Genomic DNA, 13,689 nt, shown 5'->3' with positions numbered 1-13,689 from the left:
TCCCTGCCCCTCCTCCACTCACACTCTGTCTCTCCCTCCTTTGGAAATAAACATAAAAAAAAAAACTACGACCTGTCAGGGGTAACCTGATAGAGCGGCCAGAGAACCTAAGCAGTCGCTACACTTCACAGGACAGTGCTCTGTGTTTATAGCACCCTGGGTCTGAAAGAATCAAAGGGCATTCACTGTTTACCTTGTATCCCATCATCACCTTATTCACTTATTTCACTCAATTGTGACTTTTATCATTCTTACCATTTATTTATTCAACAGGATTCTGACTGACATTCTTAAAATGTATGAATGTGTCCTTCCCGTTTATAAATCTGAAAGGATTCACACCACACTATTAAAAAAACCATTGCCCAAGCAACCTAACAGGAATAGATGGGGGGGGGGGGGGGGGGGGGAGGCTCACTGAAGAAGGAAATTTTCTTTTAATTTCATTCATTTTAGTAGTTCAAATCTGATCTTGGAACACGCAATAATACAATAAAGAAAAAAACCTAACAACCACATGAACTAGACTGCATTGCAGGCCCTGAGATTTCCTTCTAGATGATACACAGGGAATTTAGTTCATCACCTGAATGGCTTTCCGATCTATATGAAGTATATTGTTAAAGGCCACAGTCCCAGAGACCAGTTTCTAGGTATCGAGGATTACTTCTCAGCCCTTCCAAACACATCTGGGGCTGACCTTTGCCCAGGGCACACTAGTCCTGGGAACTACCCATAAGGACTGCTGTCCCTACTCTACCAATTCAACAGTTGACGATGAATTCCAGCAAGCATTTTTGCACGAACTGTCCTTTTTGCCTTCTCTCCATTCACTTAGCCATTAATCATCCAGGGCAGAAAAGATAGCCATTTCATTCCCCACCATGAAACATCCATTTCAGCTTTCAAGCTTTATTTTCCCCTACAGGGAAAAAGCTGCTACTTTTTCATTCTCTTCCTTCGAATTGTTGCTTCAAGGGGTATAGCAGTAAACAACTGAAAACCATCTAAATGCCCACCAAGAGAAAATATAGTTAAATTATTACATACACAATCTGTATATGTGACTATAGAGGGCAAATACTTCGAGGCTGCAAAACATATTATTAAAGAATGAAGCTTTTTACCTACTGATATGGAATGAGTGATAAATTCAGTGAAAAACCATGTGCAGTGTACCTCATCTGTATGTAAGGAGAAAGAGTATTTATTCACATTTACTTGCATACAAGTAAACTCTTACTTTTACATCATGCCAGAGTTGAATGGCTACGTCCCAGTGGGGAAAGCATAAGGCTGAGGAGGAGACATTTCCAGTGTACAAAACTTTTTGTACACTTGAAATTTGAACCATGTGACTATATTACCTAATTTTAAAGTCGATGAATTATTTTAAACTTGCTTATAACTTTTATTTCCAGAGCATGTGTGGTTGCTGTGAACACTTTAGAAAGTTGACAGCAGGCAGACTGGCAAATTATTGATTAGCTTGAGAATCAACCTCACTCCTTTATAATCATGCATTCAGCGTCCCCAAAGAAACCCCAAATGTCTCCCCCAACACCATCACCAAGATATCCCACCTCGTTATTATTTAATGAGACAATAATTACTTAATAAGTTACTAAACTGTAACACGATATGGGATGCAAAGACAGATACCGGAGAAATATAAAATTGTAAATTCTGCATGGTAACCATTAACCTTGATGGGTTCAAATAAGTCTGAAATTTCACGTGAACTCTTTAGGAAGCAAAGAGTTATGTGTAATTTGTGGAGGACATTTCAGCTAATCATACAGCTGGGGAGAGTCCCGATATCACCAAAAGGAAGAAAATGACACTGCAGTATAGGGAAAGTTTTATTCTGCCTTTCATATCCATATAAGCAGAGAAGAAGCTGAGGCCAAAGAATTATGAGAATATTACAGTTCATTTGAAGATCTAACAGCATAGAAAAGAATTCAAATGTCAAACCATTAATTTTAAGAACTTTTATATACAATGAACTCACATATGCATATAGAAAAACAAAACAGCATTTTTAAAAATAAACTTATCGGGGCGCCTGGGTGGCTCAGTCGGTTAGGCGGCCGACTTCGGCTCAGGTCATGATCTTGCGGTCCGTGAGTTCTAGCCCCGCGTCGGGCTCTGTGCTGACAGCTCAGAGCCTGGAGCCTGCTTCATATTCTGTGTCTCCCTCTCTCTGACCCTCCCCTGTTCATGCTCTGTCTCTCCCTGTCTCAAAAATAAATAAATGTTTAAAAAATAAATAAATAAACTTATCACAATTATCATAACCAATTGTCATACTCAATAAGGATTATCATAATCAAGCTGGAAACAAAGAACTGGTTTGATAGCCTATAACAAGAAAATCTGGTTTTGTTATATATATACACACAATTAAAAACTCCAGTAAACTACTGTTTGTGTCATCTAGCAACTAAAATCAAACCCTACTTAAATGCCATTAAAGGAGCAGATGACTAGTGATCATTTTCATATTCGTCCACACGTGTTTCCTGAGCATCCCCTGGGAAATACAACAGTAAGATATGGTTTCTGCTTTCAGGATTTTATAATCCAGTTACAACTGTTAGACTACTCAAAGACAAATTCAGAAGAGAAAGTGATTATCAAGAGGTTAAGCAACTACACGAGTAAGGGGAGACCTTACCACTCCGAAGACAGAAAAGAGGAAATAAGCTGTATCTGCTAGCCTTTTTACTTGAAGGACTTCAGAAGGCAGAGATAGTAGAGGGAGAAAATTCCAAGTGGAAATGCGTGAGAAACCAAGAGAGTTTACATTCTTTCTCTTACAGAAAGAATGCAAACACAAGTTTGAATAAAACGAGTTAACTTCCAAAAAGAGCGCTGAGACCTGAAAAGCAAACCTAAGGAACAAGAACTTCACTCTAGAGTTGATCAGGAGCCACTCTGGGGAGAAACAGCTGGAAGACACGTTCGGGATTCAAATTCCACCTCTTCTACCAACTAGCAACCTTCCAGGCTTGCAAGGTCTAAATTTCTTCATCTGTAGAGGGGGAAAGTAGTATCTGCAACAGAAAACTACTAGGACGACCAAATGAGAACAAAGCGTTAAGTACAAAGGCTGGCATAAGAAACATTCAAGAAGTGTGTTTTGTTTTGTTTGCTTCTGTCAGGCGGGGAAAACATGATCAGGATTGCCTTTAGGACAATTAATTTGACAGCAGTATGCACGATGAATGGCAAAACCTGAGATTAGGGATGTCTCCTATTAATGGCAGTTGAGGCAAAGGGATTAAAAGCATTCTGTTGCTGAGAAAATGGAAAAGCAGCAGGAGAACCTGATTTCTGAACCGTAACGCAATAGAAGTACAAAGAATTTGTGTGAAGAAGAGAGAATGAAGAATCAAAGGTAACCTTTGATTTTAAGCCTACGTGACTAAGAAAGTGGTAAGACCATTAAAAAATACACAAGAAAATGAGGGGAAGATTCAATGTGTAAAGGACACAGTTTAATTCTGAATCTTCTCGTTCCAGATCACAAAATGAGAGTTACTTACAGAGTTTATCAAGAACAGAAGGCAGGTCTGAAGCTTAGGAAAGAAAATGAGGCTGGCAGTGCACACTGGGACTTCAGCAGGGGAGGGAATGAACAGTGGAAACCATGGGTGTGCGTGCGACTGGAAAAGAGAAAAGACAACTCTAAAAACGGAGCTGTGAACTCAATCTAAAGTAACACTTGCAGAGAAGTGGGATGAGAAAATGCACAAAGGCCACACGAAGGCACAAGTCTGAGATGCTGGCTTGTGCAAGTTACAGAGAAGACAAAGCCTTGCCAGCACCGTGCATTCCACAGCTCTTCAGATGCTCGTAGAACTGAGATTACAAACTGACTTATGATGATGTGATTATTACAGGTTCTAAGAGCCTGCAAGTGACTGAAAAGTGTTAATTATTCCAACTCAACCCCCAGCAAGACCCAGCTAACACAGTATAATTATAATTAGATAATTTTCCAGTATCTCAAAGCTCAAAGAAGTGTGACTTTTAAGTCCTTATCTTCCTTGACATCCATCCACACATTTGACTCTACTCATTACCCACTATTTCAGGAAACCCCTCTCCCTCTGTCTACTTGAGACAGCCAATTCCCAGGTTTTTTCCCCCTTCTATTTTGGCTTCTCTTTCATCTTAACTAGTTTCTCCCCAGAAACAGAACACTGAGGGAACAACAATCCTCTATGAAATTCCACAATAGTTGATTTAAACAGTTTTTAAAACCCAACTACATTTTAAACTCTGGATCCTACCTAATGCTTCTCTTGTTATCATTAATAGGACCTACATAGTTTCTTGAGGGGGGGGGGGGGGGGGACAGAGACACATGAATGTGTGTCTTCAAAAAAAGACTTTCAGGCTAAACTGCAAAATAAACTATTTCTTTCCATCAGCAATAAGATCTATTAATTTTTGAAAATACACACAGGCAGCATTGTATTCCCCACCCTTCAACAGCTGAAAAGTCAATAGGTCTTAACATACTCTAAAGACATCTTTCTGGTGCTGAAATATTTTTGTATCCCACAACTATAAAACCTACTCGCATTCAGTGTTAAGTTGTCCAAGAGATAATCAAGAGCAGATCTGTCATTTAGATATGAATCCAGTTACCATCCTTAACAATCACCAAGAAATAAAAGCTCAAATGTTTTCCCATATGTGGGTTTCTTCTCAAATACATGTTACAACTGATCGTACTTTATGAACTTCAGTTTCTGCCGTATTTCTTTAAAATGCAACTGTGTGACATATGCGAGGAAACTAAAACACGTACTATATACCATAATATTAGGACCTACACTTTATTAAATTGTCATGATGAGCTTTTGAGAAACTACAAAATACTAAAAATGAGATCATTTTTTAGGGCCTTCTTTGTACTCTTTTTATCTTAGTTTATAATTCATAAAAATGTTAACCTATATGAGGTTACCCATCCAAGTTTTTAAGAAGACACCTGCAATAACTACAATTTACTATGATACCCAAATTTAGCATGCCATCAGAGTGACTAAAATAACACAATCCTTCACCTTCTTAATGACACCAGCTCAAGGTATATTTTAATAACACAGCACCAGAAACCTCATCTAAAAGGATACCAGAGTTTCATAATATTTTTAGGCTATTTTTGAATGCATTTGATTATACTCGTGTCTCTATTTTGTAAGGAACATCTCTAAGCACAAAGAGAGGGAAAAACTCTAAGCTCAACAATTTTGTAAGACACTGTTCGTTAATGAAAGGCAACACGGCAGAGAAGAAAACACAGGTTCTTGGCTTCATCCTGAATCTAACGCAGCCACCACCACTAAAAAGGTGATGAGATCTTGAGCAGTTAAGTTAATCTATCAGAGCCTGTTTATTAATCCTCAGACTGGAGAGAATGCCACCTATGTTGTTAGAAATAAAAAAGAAAAAGCATATTATTACCAGCAACTGTAACTAAAATGCCATAGATATTTTGCCTCCTTTTGAGCCACAGCTCCCCCAAAAAGTACACACTTGGGCCTAAGATTTCAGGACATATGCATGCTTTTAGAACCAGACTTCTTTGTGATGATCTTATTCGGTTCTATGTTTTCCCTGGAAGCCAGCAAGAGGATGAACACACAGTGCATTGTTAATAAATACATGCCAGTGATTAGATCAACACGGCCTCCAGCACTTCTGCACACAGAAATACAAAATGTGACAATTTCCCAGCTTTCTGTCTTATTTAATAGCAAGCGGTGTAGTATCATCGTTTCACTTACAGCTCACTCCCTAGGGTCGACTATCAAAATATTTAGTCCCTGGCTGCTGGGAGGTTTCGTTTTTTTAATCTGTTTTGAAATGCAAACTTCTAGGCCACTGGCTTTCTACCTTTTACTTTTTCTTCACATGAGCAGGTTCAAGTTTAAGGAACTGAATTTGTTCTCAACTGACCGTACGGAATTTAAATCTACCTTGAAAAATGCACGTACCAAAAAACAAAAAAGAAACTACTTTAGAAACCTGCTTTATGGAGTCATCCAAGCTTCATGTAAGCTACCTTAAGCTCTGTGTAAACATATTACTTAACTTGCCTAATATGTAAGTATCCCCATCTGGCCTTAGACAATCTTGAAGTTTTACCACATTTGTTTCAAAATAACAGCTTGTAACCCTTGTTAAAAGCTACTTAATAATAGTTGAAACGTTACAGAAAAACTGGATACAACGTTCAGCATTAAAAAACCAACATAGCTATGTAGCTTTTACAAAGAATGAGGTATGTAATAAAATGGAGGACTAAATGTGAGTACCCTTGGCCAATAAAAAGCATATATACTATGTATAATCCCAATTTTCTTCTTAAAACATACTTACATGCATAGAAAAATCCTGAATGGCTAAACACCACACTTGTAGACTGGTTACCCTGGGTAGTAAGAGGGGAAAATGGGGGGTAGGGGGTGGGGAGCAGACGTCTTCATTGTTTAGCTGCTTTTTTTCTTAAAGAGCACGTAGTAATTTTGTTAATTAAAAAAATAACCGGGAGAAAATAGCCACTGGTAAAACTGTACTTTCTCCTCCGTACCCAAATACTTCTAATGTGTAATTCTCAAAACATAGTTATGACTTCTCAGTTTAAAAAAAAAAAAAAAAGACCTACAAAAATACAGTACTAGAAGTTAAAAAAAAAAAAAAAATCTTGCATTTGCAAGATTACTCCCGCTCGTTCTACTCAGGGCTCCTCTCTACGTCAGTGTTCGAAACGCCCTAAAAAACGGGCACCACACTTGAACGGTAGTAAACGCTCAAACAAACAAAAAAAACCAGAAAGTAAGAAAATGTTAGCGCCTGCTCTAGCCTCGTAAATCCCTTCCCAGCCTCAACCCCCGAGGCTTCCCCGAGCCTACGTAGGCTGGATTCTCTTCCTTCCAAATCAAAACAACAACAGAAAGTCACGGGGTGGAACTGAAAAGGCCTTGAAGGGGCCCGTGGGTGTCTTCGGACCGCAGCGTCAGGGAGTCCTGGTCCCCGAGCCCGGGTCAGAGCCCAAGGACCATCCGCCCAGACCTCCCATACCCTTCGACCCCTCCAGACTCCCTCGACCGCCCTCGACTCCCGGCCCCTGCGACCCTGCCGACCCCGACCCCCAACCTCCCGGCCCCCTTCGAAACCTCCGGCCTCCCTTGACTCCCCAGCCCCCGACCTCCCCGACCCGCCGCCACACTCCAGCACGCGGGACGCGCCGACCCGCACGACCCCGAGTCCGCAGGCAGCGGCGTTACCTGCGGCGAGACGGTCCGTCCGGCCCGCCGCAGCGACGCGCAGGGTCAGGCGCTAGGACTCGGCGGGCTCCACGGCAGCCCGCCGCCCCCACCGCCACCACACCGCCGCCGCCAACGCCGCCGCCGCTGCAGCCCGGAGGAGGGGCGGGGCCCGGACCCGCGGCTGGGGAAGCCCGACCGTCGCGGCCCCGGGAGTCGTCGGGAACCCAGGCATGCGCAGAGCAGGGGGCGCGAGAACTGCTCCAGGAGGACGCCGGAGTCAACAAGGCTTCGGGGACGCCCCCATCCGGCTCCGCCCCTCCCCGCCACAGGGATTGCTCCGCCCCCACTCCCAAACAACGCGAGGTCTTGAGGAGACTTGGGGACGGCCCCGGTCGAGAGAGATCCCGCGAGAACAGGGCATCGCCCTCCTCGCCCCCTTCCTAGCGTCAGGACGCCTAGGGGCCGAATAGGTGAGAGGCGGGCCGCGGCGGCGGCGCTGGAGTTGAGGGTGGAGGGCCCCCCTCGGGGAGGCCGTTCTATCACGCCGCGCTTCGGGACGGGGCGTCTAGGTGTCGGAGCACTTGCGAGGGTGCGTCCCCGCGGGGTAACTATACAGAAGCTTTTGCGGAACGTGCTCACCGGTTTATCTGAAGAGCAAGCATTTTCCACAGGATTGTGCCGCCTTAAAGTGACGGCTTGGAGCCCAGAAGTTTCCCCACCGCCCGGTGTTAACGCCTCCGCCGCCGGGCCAGCGCCTTTCCCTGCGTTCTCGGCCTGGCTCAGGCGTTGGGCTTGCCCCCACAGCTAACGTGTTCATCATTTAGCAAATTGAGCACTTACACCCGGTGACACGTGTGCCAAGCAAGTTCCTCGTGGCTTGCGTAAACATCCCGCAGCGCGTTAGCGGAGAGAAAGGGTTTTGAGGGAGAGGGGTTCGAAAGTTGACACAGGGAAAGGAGACGAGGGTCCGGAGGGCTGAGAAAACGCTGCCCCGTGAACCTGGGCAGCAAGCAGGCTGGTCACACTTCGAAGTGACGTTTAGTGCGCCTGCAAGTCAGTATGGCTCCTCGTAAGTACAGTGAGTTTTGTGCCAGGGCTTTTCTTTATCACTCCCGAGTCTCTCCGTGCGTGTGCCACTCCCGCCCCCAAGTAGGCTTGCGTTGTTTGAATTCTGCCCGGTTTGGGTTTTCAGATCGTCAGTGGTTTTAGGGTACCTACCTTTGTAGGTTGCCCCCTGTAAATCAGAATGGCCTCGATGCCCTGGTGACTGTTTCCCACCATAGCTGATGGCGTACAAAGTGGTTAAGTAATCTGTGCGTGAAAGGGGAGCTTGCGAGCCCGGGCAGAGCTGGCCTCGCGAAATAAATGTTGCGAACGAGAGCAAAGTTGCTGCTACGGTGGTCGACCATCAAGCCACCAACCTGGTGTTACTTTAATGAACTTTGTGTTGTTTAATGCGAATGCAAATACGGGGGGCGTTTTGCTCCGAACTACAAAATCTCTATTCGCTTGCCGTCCAGATTAGAGCCCTTGCAGAGATTTTTTGGCCCTTGGCCTGGTCCCAGCGCCCTCCTGACTGTGGTGAGATCATGTAACAGTCTTACAGGATTAGCTTTCTGCTATTCCAGGCAGAAATGTTAGCACGTGAAAATATCTTGCCATAAGCAAATTAAGTAGAAGTTATTGAGAAAAATCGTTAAAATCGTTAAGCAGCTGCTAGGACTGCCCCCTCTTTTCTCCCCCTTCCTGTGTGTATTTACTTTCCCCATTCTGCTGTGCATTTTTCAGGGTCCTAGACCTTTCCTTTCTCCTCGTACTCTATTACATTTAAAGTTGACCACAGATTATTTTTAGTAAGAGTACTAGTAAGTACTTTGTTAATAAGTAGGACTAAGTGGTATTTTGTGGGTTAGTAGTTGAACAGTAAATAAGCCATCGACTGTATCTTCCGTGGTACGCATGTCTCACGGTGCCACGCCATCTATATCATTTAGACCGCTTCTGATTATGCCTCCATTGAGCATGTTTCATGTGTAGTTTACTTCTGGTGAGCGTGTGTCTTCCCAATGGCTGATAATCCACAAAGTCTGGGCACATGGCCACTGTGTTCGCTATTGCTTTCCAGTGGATAGTACAATGTCTGCTGAAATGTTGGTCACTCTCCGTCTGTGGAATGGACAATTTAAGTTACTCCATCATGTAGAATTGTTCAGAGATTTATTTAGACCGGGATGAATTTAGGTAACCCCCAAACATTGTATTCCTGGAGTTCCGGGTCCACTGTTGTAGCAAGTCTGGTCCTGGCAACAGCAAAGCCTCGCTTGCTGTAACAACTCAATTCTCCATACCAGGTTGTTTCACTTTTAATGTTAAGCGGACAACACCCAAAGTGGATACTTGTGAAAGCAGAGTACCGGGCAGGCAGGGGCCTTGTAATGTCAGAGATGCTCTGTTTCTTGAATGCAGAAGACATCCAACAAATACTTACTGAGTTAAACGAGACTCAGCCTACGAAGTACTGTCCCCTTCCTAGGAATTCACCATCCCACAGGCATGGCATGGTTGCTGTGTGTTTCTTCAGCCTCAGAATTTGAGGTCTCCATGTGTTGCCCAGATTAACACATCATCATCTGGTTTTGCAAACACCTGTGTTGCATAAGAGGCCTTAGTTTTGGTTTATGGTGCCAAGGCTGGCCCTGTGAGGCCTGAAAAAATTTCCTTATAGCTTTCATTTAACCTGCACTGTCTGGGGAAAACCCAACACTAAATCCTAAATATGGAACTGTTTTGTTCTATAACTTTATTTCCTTGTACTATTTTCAGTACAGTTACAAGTCCCATCACCTCCTGGCTACCCCTCCCCCCAAAACACAATAAAAACAAATTTTTCCTCTCTAAAAGAGGGTTAGTCTCACAGTACTTGTTTTTCTGTTTGAAAAACAAAACATATCAACATTTCCTTAGGTTGATGACTTGAAGAAGCAAAAATGTATTTTGTTGGGAAGATGATAATGTTTTCCAGAGTAGGACTAGTATTTGAAAATGAAGGAGAAAGCTTAACCCCCTACATTCCGGAGAAGTAATATCTATGTAATTTACAAATTGAGGAACTAGAAAACAGGCTTAGAGCTGACCTGTTAAAAGGATTCTTCTAATTTATATCTTTGTCTATAGCCATTAGCACCTTTTTTAAATCACAAGATTTCTCCCTCGTATTGTATCTCACTGTCAGGGATTCCACTTATGATTGCTTCACATCCTGAGCAACAGTATAGTCAAAATTAAGGATTAAGAGCCCTATGACAAGATAAAGTAGCTATTCTCTAAAGAAAAGTGAAAAAGACTTTGTTTAAACTAGTGGTTCTCAAAATGTGATCTGGGATCAGAGGCATCAAAACATAAGGGAACTTACTGGAAGTGCAAATTCATGAGCCCCTACCCTAATTTAATACATCCTCTGGGCATTTCTGATAAATGCTAAAATTTGAGAACCATCGGTTGTAATCATTAAATGTACATAGTATGTTGTTTATTTAATATGTGTAATTCACAAGTATGAAATGGGGTAAAAACATAGGCTTCTTTGGTGAAAATACTCCATTCCTTGTATTCCCAGTGCATTTACTATGATCCCTCTCTAAGGCAACTCTACCCACCCCAATATTTCTTCCTTTGTGAGCCTTTCTCAATCCTTGAAGTCATAATACAATGATGTTTTGTTGCCTCACATGTAAAGATGGTATTTGTGATGGTGGGTGTGGCTGAAAAGACTACCCAAGCAATCCTTTCCATACTGGGAAGTTGCCCAGAATTGTGCACCCCTGCTGCATTATTGGGCCTTCATGTTTAGCAACTATTTATTTTCTTTATTTCCACCATAGGAACTACCTAGCCAAAATGCCAAGTTGATCAGACTCCAATATTTTTTGTAACCTTTTCAAGCTATTCTATATTTTCTGAAATTTCCAAATGTGTTTTTGAAAGCTGTGATAAAGTTTATATAAAATTATAATAGAATCTTAGAAAATAGAAAACTTGGAACATCAAAGAATAGAACTCGTGTGAGACCTAACAAAATATGTAAATACACGTGACTTGCTGTGTTGAGCCACGTCCCTCCACCAAAAGTATTCATAGCAAAATACTGAAAAGCAGAAAAGTTGCTCTTAGCCTCTCAAATTCACTGACCATTAAAATGTTAAACATAAAATTGTACTTTCCCAAAGTCATTTGATCCTATTCTTTAAGGGGATACTTCAGAAATTCCTGCCCTATTTAATATTAAAAATGAACTTGTTTGTCCAGAGTATGTCCAATTAAGAATGAATTTTAATTAGAGAATTACTCTCTAGTACTTATAAACCATTATATATGTACATATATGTTATTTCTATATAGAGATCCCTCGTATACATAAAAACATCAAGGATATTTAAATAATTGGTTTAGGCCTCATTTCTTTTTTAGGATTTGCTAAAGTAACCTATTTAGTATTGATGTAGGAATCAATTGTCCATTATAATGGTCCATTGTATGGACAGTATGTCCATTATAATGGACAATTGATTCCTACATCAACTCTTTTTCTGCTGGCTGGGGAGATGTCATTATACTTAAAGAGCTATACAGATAATCCATTTGATCATCCAGGTTGAGAAGTCTTAAGGTCACTTATCTTACATTTGTCAAACACTATAATTACTAATGTAATATTAAATTTGCCAAGTGGTATTTAAAATGATGTATAATATCCATTCTATTACTAAGTAAATTGATATTCAGTGAAAAAAAGGAAGAAGGACTAGTATGGGTCTTATTGAAGAGAAAATTTATCATTTATGAAGTGATTTGAGAAATCGAGTTATCTAAATGCTGTGTTTATATGTTTTGATGTCCTATGTCTAAGAAGTTGATGAATGATAATTTATTGCTACATACATTTAAATATACGAAATAACAATTCGGAAGTAATAACATAAGTACTTTTTTTTTCAACTCACTTAGACTAAAAAACAATTTATCCATTTCTCTCACCCTCCACTCCCTACCTCTAGCTACCACCAATGTATTCTCTGTGAGCTTGTTTTCTATTAATTTATTTATCATTTTTTAGATTCCCCATATAAGAGATCACAGGGTATTTGTTTTTCTCTGTCCGACTTATTTCACTTAGCATCACACCCTTGAGATCCATCCATGTTGTCACAAATGGCAAGATTTCCTTCTTTTTTATGGCTGAATAATATTTTCTTATACACATATACCACTATTACTTTATCCATTCATCCATCAGTGGACACTTACCTGGTTTCCATGTCTTCATTAACGTAAGTAATGCTGCCATGAACATGGGGGTGCATATATCTTTTCAAGTTACTGTTTTCACTTTCTTTGAATAAATACCCAGAAGTGGAATTGCTGAATCATATGGTACTTCTATTTTTAATTTTTTTTAGGAACCTCCATACTATTTTCCGTAACGCCTGCACCAATTACATACATTCTTATCAACACTAAAGTGTTCCCTTTTCTTCACATCCTTGCTAACACTTGTTATTTCTGGTCTTTTTGTTAGTAGCCATTCTTTTCTTTTTTGAGGGGGGTCTTGTGTTCATTACAAACCCCTTCATAATAGCCATTTTTCAGGTGTAAGGTGACATCTCATTGTGATTTTGATTTGTTTTTTCCTGATGATTAGTGATGTAGAGCATCTTTTCATGTACCTGTTGGCTATCTGCATGTCTTCCTTGGAATAATAGATCTTCTGTCCATTTTTTAATTGGATTGTTTGGGGTTTGTTCACTATTGAGTTATATGAGTTTTTAAAATATATTTTGGATATTAGCTGCTATCAGTAATGATTTGCAAATACTATCCCTCAGTAAGTTGCCTTTTCATTTTGCTGATGGTTTCCTTTGCTCTGCAGAAGCTTTCCAGTTTGATATAGTCCCACTAGTTTACTTTTCCTTCTGTGGCTTGTGTGTTTGTTCTTAGATTCAAAAATCACTGCTAAGACCTCTATCACGGAGCTTACCATCTCTTTTTCTTTCTAGAAGTTTTATGGTTTCAGGTCCTATGTTCAAGTCTTTAATCCATTTCAGTTCATTTTTGTGTATGGTCTGAGATAATGGTCCAGTTTTATTCTTCTGAATGTGGCTGTCCAATTTTGCCAATATCATTTATTCAAGAGACTGTTCTTTACCCATTGTATATTCTTTCTGGTTTTTGTTTTTGTTTTAGTAATAAATTGACCACTTATGGGTGAGTTTATTTCTGGGATGTCTATTCTGTTCTATTCATCTGTGTATTTGTTTTTATACCACAATGTTTTAATTATTATAGCTTTGTAATATAATTTGAAATCAAGGAGTGTGATGCCTCCAGTTTTGCTCTTTAT

At 41.0% G+C, this 13,689-nt stretch overlaps 1 protein-coding gene and 1 long non-coding RNA gene across 4 annotated transcripts in view; one reads left to right on the top strand and one right to left on the bottom strand.

The window, feature by feature from the left end:
- The window catches only part of PCMTD1 (protein-L-isoaspartate (D-aspartate) O-methyltransferase domain containing 1), a 67,653-nt gene extending 60,185 nt beyond the window's left edge, over positions 1-7,468 (bottom strand). Inside the window, exon 1 of the mRNA XM_049633714.1 lies at positions 7,311-7,468. The gene's annotated coding sequence lies outside the window, so the exon portion shown is untranslated. The remainder of the gene's footprint in view (positions 1-7,310) is intronic.
- Positions 7,469-7,567: 99 nt separating this feature from the next.
- The window catches only part of LOC125924885 (uncharacterized), an 85,684-nt gene continuing 79,562 nt past the window's right edge, over positions 7,568-13,689 (top strand). For 2 of the 3 annotated variants that reach the window (XR_007458614.1, XR_007458612.1), the window contains exon 1: positions 7,769-7,881. This is a non-coding gene — a long non-coding RNA (uncharacterized LOC125924885). The other variant, XR_007458613.1, reaches the window with a different exon arrangement.

The sequence above is a fragment of the Panthera uncia genome, chromosome F2 (genome assembly GCF_023721935.1).
Source record: "Panthera uncia isolate 11264 chromosome F2, Puncia_PCG_1.0, whole genome shotgun sequence".
In the NCBI taxonomy this organism is placed as follows: domain Eukaryota; kingdom Metazoa; phylum Chordata; class Mammalia; order Carnivora; family Felidae; genus Panthera; species Panthera uncia.
The sequence above is the reverse complement of the archived record's forward strand: the minus strand, read 5'-3'. Positions and strand labels throughout refer to the sequence as shown.